This window comes from Sorex araneus, chromosome 3 (assembly GCF_027595985.1).
Source record: "Sorex araneus isolate mSorAra2 chromosome 3, mSorAra2.pri, whole genome shotgun sequence".
NCBI classification, from domain to species: Eukaryota; Metazoa; Chordata; class Mammalia; order Eulipotyphla; family Soricidae; genus Sorex; species Sorex araneus.
The window spans coordinates 113,733,901-113,750,395 of NC_073304.1; positions in this window are offsets into that span (position 1 = coordinate 113,733,901).

The window sequence follows — 16,495 nt, forward strand, 5'->3', positions numbered from 1 at the left end:
TTGAAGCTGCATTAGGATTTTACATTCCCTGAGATGGAGCTCCAGTCTGTGGTGCCGTCTTTGTGTTTCGCTGAGGTTAAAGAAAGCATGTTTTTCCTTCCTAGCATGAGGACTGAACCCCAGCAGTGCAGTAGGACCTGTTAGGTGGGTGATCTCCGCCCCAGTGCTCCCCCGGGCTTTGCAGTATGTGCCTACTGCAATCTCTCTTGACTGGGTGGAAGTTTCCAGAAATGGACCCAGCTGAGACTCCTCCTTTCTAAGTGGGAGAACAGAAGAGAGAATGAAGGATGCCTCTGTCCCATCCCTGTGCCCGTCAGTCAGGGCCCACCCGAGACGATGGGGCTGGGGCGTCTGCCGGCTGGACCTCTCTCACCTGTGATTCGAAGGCAGCAGCCCAGGGAGTGGACACAGGCACAAAATGGGTGTTTGTGCCTGTGTCGGTGGGCATGTGTGTGTCGGTGTGTGTTGGATATCATTGGTTTGTCCTGCTCCCCTTGCCACAAGGAGCTTAGGCTTATCTGTCATGCCCATCAAAGTGCTCCCGAGTCACTCCCATTCCTTTGTTTATCTGTAACCACTTCTACCAGTTTATCTGCTCTTCCTCTAATCAAACTCTGTTAATTTGTAAGGTCAGACCTTGCTAGGACAAGTGTACTTGTATTGTAAGTTAATATTGTCTTTCTCCTCTCCTTATGTCTTTTGAATAGTTTACTTTAAAACAATATCCTTTTTATATGGACAAAGAAAGACATTTATTAATATGCTTTGGTAACATGGGATTTAATTGGCCTCAAATATTATTCATTCCTGGGCATCTGCTTTCTCGACTTAAGCCTCAGCTGCCTTTGCTTCCTAGCACCCCCAAAATCAGGGTCCCGACAAGGGACGGGATGGACCCAGGGCAAGTGGTGAGTTATGTGCTACCCTGGCATTGAGATGGGCCTGGCCAAAGCGCCTAATGCTTAACTATATGTTAAGAGCTTGGTCATGGGCATGTCATGTCATGATCCAAAAGCAATGACGAGACTAGGGCCCTGCTAGGGCTAGGAAAGACTAATCTGGCCTGAGCGCTGTAGTCTGAGATCGAGGTGACCCCCGGAGAGCAATTCTATAAGCTTAATGCATCTCTTGCTATGTCCATACAAAATGATTTATAATATGATTACTTATATGTTAGTCGGACGAAGAGAAGAGAAACACACCCATGGGATTCTGCTCTTGGGCAGAGGCAGATGTCCCGCTGAGAGAGATTCTGTCCTAGTGAAAGCATCCCCTAAGGGATAGAACTTTACCCCCTATGGATTGTAACCACACCTACGCATAAGCCCAGGCCTGCCACATCCACCGCATCCGGAGCGGATGTGGGGGATTTAAGGCAGCTGTATGAGGGGGCTGGGGCGAGTTCCTGTGGAAGCAGAGAGAGAGAATGAAGTAGCATGGGGGAGGAAGAAGCAGGAGGAGAATCAGAGGAGAATGGAGAAAGGAGTTTGGAATAAACTGCGGTGAGACCAACCTTCTTGGCTCCGTTCCTTCCTTCACCTGCCTTGTCATCGCCTTCAACCTCTCCAGGGTGGGGGAAGCGGCTGTAGACTACCGAACTCGGGTGGCGGGAGAGATAGTGCCATTACCCTCTGCCCTGTACCTGGCTCAGTGCGGTGAGGTGCTCCGCGCCCTTTCTTTTTTGTTTTTGTGTTTTTACACAGGTGTGCATGTGTGTATGTCTATGTGCATGTTGTGTGTCTGTGTATAAGTGTGTGTTTGTGTGCATATGTGTATTTCCGTTCTGTGTGTGTCTATGTGTATGTCTGTGTGCATGTGTGTGTGTCTTTGTGCATATGTGCCTCTGTGTGCATGAGTGTGTCTGTGTGCATATATGCAAGTGTGCGAAGGTGTGCCTATGTGCTTGTGTGTGTGTGAGTGCGTATGTGTTTGTGTGTGTGATGTGTGAGCATATGTGGTGAGTATAGGGTTGCTGTGAGGGCCTGGGCTCAGCCGTTCTGGGGAGAAGGGCCCACAGGGACTCCTTCACGCAGCAGCACTGCCAGGCTTCCCGCTGTGTTGAAAGTCCCCCGTGGGGAGCGTATCTGAGGAGAACTGGGAAGCCCAGCCCGTGTGGGAGGCATGGAGCCCAGGTGTGCGTGGGGGTGGTGGGGAAGTGTTGAACATGGTCCCTCAGCCTGCAGAGGGACTTCTGAGGTGCCTGGTGCCAATCCACAGCCCCCTGGGCACCCCTGAGGTGCTTCCCAAGAGGCCAAAGGGCTCAGAGACCCAAATTAACATTTTAAAGAAAGGTCAGCCAGGAAGATTTCTGAGGCCTGCTGGGAGCGGGGCAGGTGGAGAGAACAGCACCTCAGCCTCCATCTGCCCATCTGCCAGAGGCGGTAGAGAAAAGGGCCAGGGCTGGTCACTGATCCCTTCAAAGCTCCCTCTTAAAGGGCAAAGTCAAAGGCGCTGGGAATCCTTGAGCCCTGGCTGTGAGGGCTGGGAAGGGCCCGGCGGGGTGAGAGGAGGTCTCAGAGCCTGCCTCTCTGTGTGACTTTGGACAGTTTGTGACTCAGTTTCCTCTTGTTGAGTGAGAATAATTCTTTCTGGGATTCTGGCAGGATTCAACACAACTGGGGAGCAGGGCTTCCCATGGCCGCACTGAGTCCCCCAGCAGAAAAAGGATGATTTGGGTTTACACCCGTTCAGCCCTTCCCCCAGCCATGGCCACAGGGCCCAGGGGAGGCCGGAACATGGCTCTGCATGGACCATTTTATCTCTCTCTTTCTTGTTATGTTTTTTTGGTCACACCTGGCTGTGCTCATGGTTTACTCCTATCTCTGTGCTCAGGGATCATTCCTGGGCTCAGGGGACCATATGAGGTGTTGGATCTGGTGCACACAGGCAAATGCCCTCTCCTCTGTACTCTGGTTCCTCCCATTTTCTCCTTTTAGCAAAGGGAATCCAGGAGGCCTTGAGTCAGCTATACCAAACTCTCATTCAACATCACTGTTTTTATTCATTATCTCTATTGTTATACTTTCTTTTGCCTTTGTCCTTATTTATTTATTTTTTTGCTATTTATTTTTTTATGAAGGTAAGGTCAATTATATACACACACATATCTATATCATCACTGTCATCACTGTCATCCCGTTGTTCATCGATTTGCTTGAGCAGCGCCAATAGCATCTCCATTCATCCCTGTTGCGTGCTAGTGTAGCCCAATGGCTATTGGGGGCTCTTTAAGAGTCAGGGGAATGAGGACTGTCATTGTTACTGTTTTTGGCATATCGAATACGCCATGGGTAGCTTGCCAGACTCTGCCATGCAGGTGGGATACTCTCGGTAGTTTGCCGGGCTATGTAATTACTGCATAACTTCGTTGTATATATTATTTTTTTGGACAAAACCTGCAGTGCCCAGGGCTTACTTTTGGCTCTGTGCTGCAGGATCACTCCTGGCAGGACTGGGGGCCCTCTGTGGAGCTCTGAACCAAGCTTGGGTCAGTCATGTGCAAGCAAGCACCCTATGGGCCTGGGCTATCACTCTGACCCACAGAATTTTTGTTTGAAACAAATTTGAGTAAATGAAATAAATCAGTGAAGACAAATGCACTGCCAATACAGCAGCATGACAAAATGGCAATCATGTAAAGGCTATCTGAAGAGTCCTAGATGCCTTAGCTCATAGGCGGGTCCCTGATGAGCCATGGTCCCCTGGAAGGTTCATGCAAGGGAGGGCAGGGTGAACCTGCGGGGAGGGCAGCATGGGGGATAAAATCTGTTCAGTCTTTAGATTGGTTCAGATTCAAATGGTCTCCCTCGTTGAATTTAATGGACAGTTGTCTCAGTGGCCCGCTGGATTATGAGCCATTGACTTTCTACACTAATGATAAAGGGGCTTGAATTCCCACATGAGCCATTGTACTTTAACCAGAATATGTATTGCCTTCTGCGATGCAAGTTCCTTCTGCAGACCAGCTGATCTGCCTCAGAGTTGTGGTGTGAGACAGACAAGTTCAGTGGAAAGTTCTGCACCCCTGACAGTGAAGACACACTTCGCCAGTGTGCATGTATTTTGTTGCAACTGACAAAGCTTTCAATGTTATGACAAGGACAGAGAATACGATGAGAGGAACAGATAACCAAAAGGGCTTTCTACACAGCATGTAGTGCAGCACCCAGCCTTGCAAAGCATCCTGCACAAAATCCACTTAGAGTGCGCAAGATCAAAGGCCAGGGGTCTCCTCGAACAGTCTGTTCTGTTTCCAATGCACAATGCAAGGTGTCCTTTTAGAAATGTCCATCTGCAAGTCTATCTCGGAGATGGCTAGGGAAGAGCTGGGGAGGCACTGGAGGCCAATACACAGCAGTAGTTTCAGCATTTGGTGAAACCAGAGGCATCACATCACTCAAACAAGACATTATGTTATCCTTCTCTGCATGGAGACTACAAGAACGCCAGGCAGTTGGACACCTCCTTGTGCTTGCACAGGACAGCCATGCAGAGTCCAGGGTCAAATCCACTAGTGTTAGATTCTGGTTCTGGTCGATGGTGAGGATTTAACTGCCTTTGCTCCCAGGCAGTACTCCTGGAATGGTGCTCATCCAATGATCTTTTATACATCCTGAACTATAACATCCTTTATTAAAATAGCAAGCTCCTCCCATTTATGGAAGCCTTTAACTTTTTAACGGATTTTCCTCTCGGCCAGTTTACTGGTGCATGTTTCCTCTATGACATATTCTTCTGCAACTTCCATGACATTGCTAGGTGCAAGTTTAGTCTTATTTTCACAAAAAGATGCAGAACAGAATTTCTCTATTTCAAACAAAATGCTTTTCCTTTCTTAAACAGGCCTAAGTGTATAATTGTTAAAACAAAGTGATCTCATCTTAGGGAGGCAGAAGCCTGGCAGCTCTGTGATCACTTATATCACTTGTCATCCCATTGATCTTTGATTTGCTCAAGCGGGCACCAGTAACATCTCCATTTGTCTCTGTCGCATGGTATTTGCTCACTCCAGGAACAGAAAGAGCCTCAAACCTTTCATTCAGGGTTTTGATGAAGAAGTCTGACCATCTCCTAGGCGGGCTGCCACTCGGTCTTTTGACATCCTGTGGAATCCAGTCTGTTACAGCTCTAGTCCAGCGGTCATCTCTGAATCGCTTTACATGTCTGGCCCATCTGATTTTTGATGCCTTGGCAAACGAGACAGTGTCCCTGATTCTTGATCATCGATGGAGGTCAGAACTCCGGATTCCTTCTCTCACTTGAGTGAAATGTGATACTCCAACCATAGCTCTTTTGATTCCTCTTTGGGATACCCGAATAGCATTCTCATCCTGTTTTTGTAGGGCCCAGGTCTCTGAGGTGTATGTTAGTGCAGGAAGAGCGGTGGAGTCGAAAAGATGTGCCTGGAGCCAGAGGTTCTTTGTCCTCTTAACCACTTCTTCGACGCTCTTGAAAGCATTCTACACTGCTCTCTTCCTCCTGCGCAGTTATGGCGCCAAGTCATTCCTCATGTTGAGTTCTTGACCCAGATACACATAGCTGCTGCATTCAGAGATGTACGTTTCATTGAGAGCAAATGGAACGTCAGAACTAGTCTGTTTCTCATGAACATTGTCTTCATGAGATTCATCTGCAGTCAGACCTTTCCACAGTTGCAGTGGAAGTTGGCCAGCATTTGTGCCGCTTGGCTAATGTTTGGTGTTAGGAGAACGATGTCATCAGCGAAGCGGAGGAGCAGCTCTGTGATAGAGAGTGAAAGGATTGTGGTTTCAAGGCAGTCAGTTATTGTATGAAATAATGGGCTCCTGCTCTGAATAATGTTATGCCAAAAGTGGGCCCCAAGGGAGAATCATGGAATAAACAAAATTCAGAGATGTCTGAATTTTGACTTGGTTCTTCTTCTCAAAGGGTTTATAAGTTGGCAACATTACACTTACCTAACTATAGCCAAATATGGCCTTAAGTTTAGAGGCCAAGGCAGGGATTAAGTCATCCAGCTTGTTGCATGGCACCTTTAATATGATCACTGCAGTACCTTAGCACACTAGGAGTGAACTGAGTTCTAGATCATCAAGATCTGGAACTAGATATTTTGCAAAGATAAAGTAGGTGCACCCTTGAAAAATGAAACTTTTCCCTCTAAGTCCAGCATTAAGACAAGAATGCCTAACCTTACTATCACATTCAATATAGTGTTGGAAGCCGTGGTAAGAATGATTAGACAAGAAAAAAAGATTCCAGATTGGGGAGAAGTAAAACAGTCCCAATTTGCTGGTAACATTATAATATAGATAGAAAAACCCCAAGGAACTAGTAAAAGGCTATTAGAAATAATGGATACAATGAAGTGTTTGGCACAAATTTAGTAGATAAAAAATCAGTTGTGCTTATATGCAAGTAATGAGCTAGCAGAAAGAGAAATTAGGGAAAGAATCCCATATACAAACACATCAAAAAAGAACTAAGAACCTTGGAATAAATATCAAAGCTAAAAAAGACCTGCAACCCACAATGAAAGCTTGTAACTATCTCACGGTGATTCAATAAAATTTAAAAAAAAATTTAAAAAAAGACCTGCAAACAGAAAATTCCAAGAGACTGTTGAAAGAAATAGAAGAAACCCCAAAGACAGAAAAATAATTTATGCTCATGGGTTGGAATACTTAACAGGACCAAAATGGCTTTCTTACCTAAAGCAATATATAGATGCAAGTTTATACTCAGTCCCTGTCAAAATTTCAAGAGCATTTATCACAGAAATAGGACAAAAAGTCATGACATTTATTTGGAACTACAAAGTAATAGTAATTAAAACAGCACGGTATATAAATGAAAAGTAGACACAGAGATCAGTGAGCAATAAAAACCACACAGATGTGTTTTTATAGCAACTAATCTGTGACAAAGAAGTTAGGAGTTTGCATGGAGCAAGGAAAGTGTTGTCAGTAAATGGTGTTGGAAAAACTGCACAGCCACATGGAAAAGAGCAGAACTAAACTACTAACTCCACAGTCAAAATCAATTTTAAAAAATTAATGAAATACTTTTAAGACCTAAAAACATAAAATGCAAAGAAAAATAAGTTATATATTCCTTGTAATCAGCCTGAGAGTTTGGAAACTTGACTCCCATGGAAAGGGAAATAAGAATAAACAATGACTAAACAAGCTAGAAGGCTTCTGGGCAGCAATGGAAAACTGCACTGAGGGGCTAGAGCGATAAATAAAAGTGACTAAGGCATTTGTCTTGCTGGTTCAACCCCCAGTATATGAGATAGTCCCCCCTGCCAGCAGTGGTCCCCAAGCACAGAGTAAGGAGTAATCCCTGAGCATCACCAGGTATGGCACCCCTGCACACACAAACACACACACACACACACACACACACAAGAAAATTTTATTAAAATGAAAAGACACCTTACAGAATGGGAGAAGACTACATGCATACTATACTTATGACAAGGATTTAGTTCCAAAATATACAAAGAACTCACAAAACTTAATGAGAAAAAAGCAAGAAACCAGATTAAAAGTGGCAAGGATTTAACTAGATCTTTGATACTGATCAACAGACACATGGAAAGATGTCCGTTAGCTCTTATTAGGAGGGAAATGCAAATCAAAACAGCAGTGAGACATCACCTTACACCTGTGATTCCTATCCAAAAGACGGAAACAAGTGTTTGGGAAGAATGTGGACCAGGCAGAAGAAAGCCTTTTATACACTATTAGTGGGGATGAAAATTGGTGTGGCCATTATGGAAAACAGAATGGAGAGATTGCTCCAAAAATTGAAAATAGAAAGATCATGAAATTCAACCATCTTACTTGTTGGTATTTATCCATATGATATAAACTCAAAAAGATACACCTTACATTTATTACAGCTTTATTTACAGTAACCAAGAACTGGAAACAACCAGAGTACCTATCATCTGGCAAATGGAGAAAGAAGATAAGACATATATATTTATTTATAATGCAATAATAATTAACTAAATGAAATAGGAAATTCTTCCGTTTGCAATAACATGGATGGAACTAGAGAGTCAAACGTGAAAGACCAACACTGCATGATTTCACTCATATAGAAACAATGAAACGAACTAAATAAAACAATAACAAACTTTTGAACTCTAAGACCAATTAGTGGTTAGCAAAGGGGAAGGCCAAGTGTCAGGAGGTCATTGATCAGGACAGAGAAGCACATGTTGATTTTCTTTTGTTTTTACTTAAAGATTATAAATTAGGTTAGTTGTTTATAATAGTTAATGTTTCTGGTGTTAGGTATACAGTCACTTTACCTCACCATCATCAAAGTGCCCAGGACCCACCATGAGTGTCCCTAGCACCACTGTTTCATCTCCTCCTTCTCCCCTTTTCACTCATGCCCTATTCTCAGTTCTGTAATCAAGGGCAGAGTTCAGCCAAACTTAACTCTGTTATCGTTCTGTTTCTCTAGATGAGTGACATAAGCCAATATTTGTTCTTCTCCCTCTGACTAATTTCCTTCACAGATACACTCTAGTTTTATGCACATCACAGTGAATGGTATGATTTCATCTTTTTATAGCTGCAGTGTTTCATTGTGTATATATACCTCAGCTTCTTTTAAAAAATTTTTGGGCCACACCCAGCAGTATTCAAGCTTTCCTCTTGGCTCTGCACTTAGGGATCACTCCTGATGATGCTCAGGGGACCATCTGGAGCGCTTGGGATCAAACCCAGCTTTGCTGCATGCAAAGCAAGTCCCCTTTCCACTGTATTTTGTCTCTCTCAAGCCACCTGTGTACCATAAATTTTTTTTTTTGCTTTTTGGGTCACAACCCGGCAATGCACAGGAGTCACTTCTGGCTCTGTACCCAGGAATTACTCCTGGCGGTGCTCAGGGGACCATATGAGATGCTGGGAATCGAACCTGGGTCGGCCGCGTGCAAGGCAAACACCCTACCCACTGTGCTATTGCTCCAGCCCCCTGTACCATAAATTCTTTATCCACTCATCTGTCATTGGAAATATGGGTAATTTTTCCATCCTGGCTATTGTACTAAGTGGTGTAGTGAACACAGGTGTACATATACCTTTGAATAATGTTTTTGTCTTTGAGGGGTAGATGCCACGAAGCAGAATTTCTGGGTCATATGGAAGCTCTGTTCTTATATTTTGGAGAAATCTGTCTTCTGTTTGTCTTGGGAGCTGTAGATGGCATTCCCACCGACAGTGAATGAGGCTTCCTGTCTCACCACAACCCTCCCAACACTGGTTGTTCCCAGTTTTTTTTAATATCTGCCATTCTCATTGGTGTGAGATGACATCTCATTTTCCAATTCCCTAGTAAGTGACAATGGGTGCCTTTCATATGTCTATCTGCTATCTGAATGTGCTCTTCAGCACATGCTATTTTTCAATGAAAGACATTTAAACCCATATAATGTTAGAGTGCAAATATCATGCCAATATAAATACAAGCTTATAAAAATAGATCTGTATCACTGTATCATTATCATCCCATTGTACCTCAATTTGCTCGAGCGGGCACCAGTAACGTCTCCATTGTGAGACTTTGTTATACTGTTTTTGGCATATTGAACACGCCATGGGTGGCTTGCCAGGCTCTGCCATGTGTATGGGATACTCTCGGCAGCTTGCTGGGCTCTCCGAGAGGGGCGGAGGAATCGAACTCAGGTCGGTTGTGTGCAAGGCAAACACCCTACCCGCTGTGCTATCGCTCCCACCCAAAAATGGTAGCGTGGCTGAGTGGCCTAAAAATAGATCTAAAGAAGAAAAATACAAAGTGTTTAGTTAAAAATAAAGAACAAAGAACAAAAATATTGCATGAACTCTTAATATTTTTATATAATCACTTCGTCTTTTGTCATGTGCTTTCAGATATTGTCTGTCATCCAGTCTGTGCAATATAAGCACTTACAATGCTTAACACTTTCAAATGAAAAATAAAAGCTCATGTGGGAAACACCAGGAGACCTCTTGGGAAGGGTTTGGAAAGTCTGTTGCAGCGGAAGCTGAAAGAATGATCTGTGTAACCCGCAGGAGGGTTGCTTCCCTCTCAGCGCCTTCCTCTGTCCGCCAAGAAGCACTGGCCACGCTTTCCCCTGCCTACCACGGTCTTGGGGTTCTGGGGGTGGCGGATGGATCCCAGAGACAGAAGCTTAGATGGACTTTGCAGCTTTGTTATTCTGAAGGTCCTTTGCAACAGAAGTCGAGAATTGTAGCGAACAGAGCCCATGAGTTGTCTCTGTGGGTGCCCCTGCCAAGGGTATAGCTCAGGAAATGAATAAGACCATCTTGCAGGTGCGCATCTTGGCTGGCACAAGGGACAGTGAGGAAGATATGGTGGGACTATGGAGACACATTTTCTAATTTTTACACGACTGCCTTTGCTATATTAGGAAAGGGAAGAATTTTTCTATTGGTGCTATGTCCCAGCCAGAAATTCTTCACTCAAAACTGTCAGATTAGGGAAGTATTCCATAGCTGGGCCCAGCCATTCATCCAGCCTCCCTGCAGAAAGGGGCCATATTTATTTATTTATATATTTATTTATTTATTTATGTGTCTTAGTAAAAGTTTTGTTTTTTTCCTATTTTATTTATTTATTTATTTATTTAAACTTTTTATTAAATCACCATGTGGAAAGTTACAAAGTACTCAGGTTTATATGTCAGTTATACAATATTCAAACACCCATCCCTTCACCAGTGCCCATATTCCACCACCAGAAACCCCAGTATACCCCCCGCCCCCACCCCCTACCCCCTACTGTATAACTAATGAATTTCACTTCATTTTTTCTTTACCTTGATTACATTCCATAATTCAACACAAAACTCACTATAGTTGTTAGAGTTTCCAACCAAGAGAGACAGACCTACTACATTTGATAATTAGTTTTTCATTGCTGGAAATGAAGAGATATGTAGCCCCACTGCTACAAGTACATAACTCTCTCTCTCTCTCTCTCTTTTTTTTCCTTTGTCCTTTTCCCTTTTTTTTTTTCTTTTTCCCCCTCATCCTCCTTCCCGCGCCTCATAGTATGGTGTATGCCACGCCGCGTCGGCCAGGGTGGGGCTTTTACTTAGTTCACAGTCCAGAGAGGTGGCTGTTACATTAAAAACCTTCAATATTTCAACAAAAACTTACTGTTATTATTTGGAGTTCCCCCCCCCCAAGTCAGACCTGTTCAAAAGGAACCGTTTCACATTGCTAACAATTATAAATGTTAAGTCGCGCGGACGCGGCAGCGTCCGCACGGTTTTGGATTTCTGTATAAAGTACAGGGAAAATTCTTCCAGAAATTACATAGCCCAACTCACAGTTCCAGTGCATTGCTGTAAGAAGTCTCTGAATTCAAAGTGTTTAGGCGCAGAAGGTCCGATTCACGCTCAGCGGCTCCGGATTTATCTGGGCCGAGGGTGTGCCGGTTACGCCCCCTTCCCATGAGTTCCTGGGAGCCCCAAAAGTAAAAACCGAATACCTGTGGGTTTGGAGTCACAGAAGATGGCGCCTGCCACGTGGGTGCCGCCAGGCCGCTGCTTTCCATGCAGGAAGGCAGGGTGGGGAGGAAAAAAAATCCACCCCCGGCAGCACAGAGTTGTAGCCCAGTTCGCAGTCCCAATGCATCACTATCGGGTGCTGTGCTGGATGCCCGAATGTGTTACATCTCTGGAGTCAAAGTCTTTAGGCGCAGAGGGTCCCTTTTTTCTTATTTTATACTGACATAATTTTTTAAAATTCTTTTATTGAATCATCATGTGGAAAGTTACAAAGCTTTCAGGTTTAAGTCTCAGTTATACAATGCTCGAACACCCATCCCTTAACCAGTGCACATATTCCATCACCAAGAATCACAGTATTCCTCCCCCAACTCCCCACCTCCCCAGCCCAAGGGGCCATATTTAGGATGCAAGAATATCCGTGGGAATTTTCAGTACCTCTTTTGATTAATACACATCACTTACATGAAGTTTTAGGACTTATTTTAAGAAAGATGTTAAGGGGGCTGGAGCGATAGCACAGCGGGTAGGGCATTTGCCTTGCACGCGGCCGACCCGGGTTCAAATCCCAGCATCCCATATGGTCCCCTGAGCACCGCCAGGAGTAATTCCTGAGTGCATCGCCAGGTGTGACCCAAAAAGCAAAAAAAAAAAAAAAAAGATGTTAAAATTTGGAATTATCTTAATGTCAATAGTATGCCATACAAAGAAATACTATTCCTCTGAAAAAATGCTTTTCATAATCCTTAATACATAGAGAAAATGTTTACAGTTTTTAAAATTTTTTTTTAATTTCTTTTATTAATTCACCATGTGGAAAGTTACAAAGCCTTCAGGTTTAAGCCTCAGTTATACAATGCTCAAACACCCGCCCCTTCACCAGTGCACATGAAAATGTTTACAGTTTAATGTTAAAGGCAAATAGATAAAAATTAGATGTTCAAAAATCATGCAATTTGCAGCAACAGAGATGGAACTGGAGGACGTCATGTGAGTGAAGCCAGTCAGAAGGACAGGGACAGACAGACTGAGCTCTCCCCTGTGTGGCCCTGACAGGAACACGGGAAAGTAGCAACCAAGGGCCAAAAGCAACACAACGGCAGAACTGATCCACATGGCTGAGTTGTTGGGGAGGGATGAAAGGGAGTTGTGGGGGTCCTTGGGGGTAGGGAGGCAGGTGCACTGGCGATAGTAGTGGTGTTGGAGTTAGGTGTATAGGAAACTATCATGAACAGCATTGCAAGTCACAGAACCTCAATTGGTGAAACATAATGAAAATAAAATGTGAAAAAACCCTAGATGATCAGTCTAATCCTAATTTGGGAACATACATATACAAAATATGGAAGAAATTTATAAACATGATAATGACTGTCAGTGGTAGGAGTCTAGGTGATTTTCATATTATTTTATAAACCTGCCACTATCTATATTCTTTAAAAATCCAAATATGAAGTAAGTATGTAACTGAAGCTAGCCCCTTCCGCCAGCTCTCAGTCTGTCTGCATTCCTGGGGGCCTGCTCCTACTCAGGCCCCTGAAATTAAGAGATAGTCACCAGGGCTCCCCTACATACAGAGCACAGACATCTGTTGCTCTGGTGTCGTAGCTCTCTTGCTAGTGTCAGGCTCTAAGGCTCAGTTTTTTCACCTGCAAAGTGGGAGCAGAGCTTCTGCCTTTCTGCCACTAGAGACTGTAAAGAAGGGCTAGTGCCAGGCTAGACATAACAGACATCCGGAGAGCGGTGGGTTTCTAATGGCAGCTAGAGTTTAAACCTGAAGCACAGTGGGGAAGGCCTTCTCAAGGCCAACCCAGGTTCGATCCCTGGGAACCTCCCCTCCCCCCCACCCCTGTCCTTCCAAGAGTGATCCCTGAGCTCAGAGCTGGAGTCGGGAGTAAGCCCTGAGCACGGCCAGTTGTGTCCCTCCAACTAAAAATCAAACCAAGCCAACAAAAAACCCCCAAACCTCCCCACAAACAGACAAACAAAAAACCCTGAGCTTCTTCTTACAGGGGAGGGTCCCGGAGTTCCTGGGGAAGGGGGTCTCAGGAAGCTCACGGGTGTAGCTTTGCTTCTGCCTGTGCTGGTGAACACTACCTGGTCACCGCAGCGCACCAGGGGCTTCCAGGGCCACACAGGGCAGCGCTGGGTCCTGCCAGGGAGCCACGTGGTGTGGGGAGTGGATGCGGGGATGCTCACAGCCCAAGAGCAAAGTTATTCTCTTTCCTTTTGTGTTGTGCCAAGGAACAAACCCAGCCCTCATGCATGCAAGGCAGCTGAATCACATCCAAGGCCCTTGTCTACCAATTTTCTGCACCTATATACCCAGAGCCACATAAAAACTATTCAGCCAAGTGAAAAAAGTTGAAGAAGGCCTGGCTTAAAGTGTTGATATAAAGAAACCCCGGTCATCATAGGAACCTCATTGGTACCTTATCACACAGTTCATATGCTGGTAGGACTGGCAGCTGGACTGCTCATGCGGCTGTGGCTGCAGTTTTGCACAGACTTTCCTTTTTATCTCGAATTTCTATTTTAATAGAAACCTTGCACCCAGGTTCACAGAATAGTGTCAGTGCCAGAAATGACCACCAGAAGGCGCTAGATCACTTACAACGGGCTTCTTCATCAGCAAAATCAGCCTCAAAAGACACGAAGTTGTGTATGTTAATATGGTGTTCAGCCAACACTTAAGAAAATAAGCCTCTTTGTTCTCTTTGGCTCTTTAATTACTCTGCTTTTTTAGTTGGAATGTTCGTGCGCCTTCGCTTCCTTCCTTAGGACTGTTTAGCTTAGAGTCATTTAGACGTGAGACCCTGGTTTGCTCCCAGGGTTCCTTGGGCTCCTGTCCCAGTGATAGAGAGGCTGTGCTCCTCTCCAGATGCTTCTGGAAAGAAATGTACGGCCCGTATTTGCAGGAGGGAGGAGGCTGAGAGTTCTGACTTTTGTTTAGGCTTTTCGTTCTTAGCGGACACATGGGCCCAGGTGGACATGCCGGGCTCTGCTGCGCTTCTTCTCTGCACTGGCCGTTTCCAAGCCATTCTGAGAGTGGGAAGGGGGTGGGTGGGCATGAGAGCAAGGACCTAGCAAGTCATTCCTGCCGGTCTGGGAGCCTGTCCAGTCTGCTGGGTGTGTGCTTATGGTGGGATGGTACTGGAAAGAGGCCGGAGAGGGTGACTTGCTTCAAGTTCTTGATTTCTTACACCAACGGAGTGGTTTGGTGAGGTGCATAGCACACCGTGGGGACAGGAGCAAAGATCCTGCTGCATTTATTTCTTCCTGGCACAGACCGTGCCAGAACCCCCATGCACGCTGCCCCTTCTCCCTGGATGGGCTGGCGTGCATGCCCAGAGCACTGCAAGGCACCCAGACTAGTAGATAGAAGGTCTGGTTCTGATTCTGGTTTGGCTGTCTGCTGGGGGCGTGGGGGGTGTTGTTCTGAGAAGTCATAACCAAGACCTGTAAATGTTCCTTTTCCTTCTCACAAATAACCCTTTGACGTGGGCAGCGAGTTCCTGTCTCAAGTCCAATTTGCAAATGAGGAAGCACAAGGAATGCATGAAAAGTAGAGAAGGCTTCCTGTGAGTCGCAGACGCCATCCCTCTTCCCGGAGGGGCAGAGCCGGGCAGGCCCTGTGGGGCGGCTTCCCTCCAATGCCAGTGATTGTCCGCTGGTGATTCTTTGGCAGCAAGAGTCTTCAGTGACTCCCAATCAAGCCTGGGATTGGAGTAGCACAGACCCTGCTGAAAGGCGGGACCAGCAGAGCTGGGGTGGAGTGTGTGTGTGTGTGTGTGTGTGTGTGTGTGTGTGTGTGTGTGTGTGTGGTAACCCCCCTCTTGAGGTGGGTTGAGACGAAAAAGATAGTGACAGAAACACAGCTGGCGGAGAGAAGTCACAGAAACCAGTGCCTTTTGCTAATCGCACCCCAGCCGGCTTTCAAGAGGGACTGTGGGGGGGTACACGGGAAAGCCTGGGACAGTGGGGGTTCATTATTTGGGGGAAGTTCAATTTTGTGGTTATGGTGGGGTGGTATTGGGGAGTAGCCATCACCACTCTTTTTAGGGTTGCTTGTGCTCTCTTTATTTTATATTTTTATTTTTTGGTTGGACTTGAGCGATAGCACAGCAGGTAGGGCATTTGCCTTGCATGTGGCCGACCCGAGTTTGATTCCTCTGCCCCTCTCGGAGAGCCCGGCAAGGTACCGAGAGAATCCTGCCCGCATGGCAGAGCTCGGCAAGCTACCTATGGTGTATTCTATATGCCAAAAACAGTAACAAGTCTCACAATGGAGACGTTACTGGTGCCCGCTCAAGCAAATCGATGAACAACGGGATGACAATGACAGACATTTTTTGGGTTGGTGTCTGAGGGGACCATGTATGGGCTGGGGCAGAACTGGAGTCAGCTGCATGTAAGGTAAACACCGCACCCCGCTACTAGCTCTCTGGCCCCTGCACTTTGTTTTTAAATGTAAAATCTTGGACTTGATTTAAGCAGAGTCCTCAGCTTCCTTGTCTGAGGCTGTGGCAGCAAGAACAACTATTGAGAAGGCCCATAAAGAAAGCAATCTTGGGCCACAATTGCCTTCTTGCACATTCCAGCAGCCCTCTGGGGAGTTCCCCAGCCCAGGCCTGGCAAGGATTCAGGCCTCTCCATGGACAGGGCCGTTATGTTCAGAGTGGCCAGAGTGTGGAGGACGAGGCTGGAGGTGTTGTCCAAAGGCGATTTGCCTTCTGGAAAGTGCTGTCTCGGTGGCTCCTCATGTGCTTTGCGACCCGAGTACCAACCACTCAAGACCTCTGACTCGGCAACGTTTCTGCATCCTGGCCCCACCACCTCGTCTAATGGGTGTGTGCCCCGAGCCCAGTGGATGTGTCCCGGCTGGAGCAAGGGAGGCCTCAAAATCCTCCTTCAGCCTCTGCTCCGCGGTCCTCCCTGCATCCTAAGGTGTCCGGGCCAGGGGGGCACCTGTTGCTCCGCCTG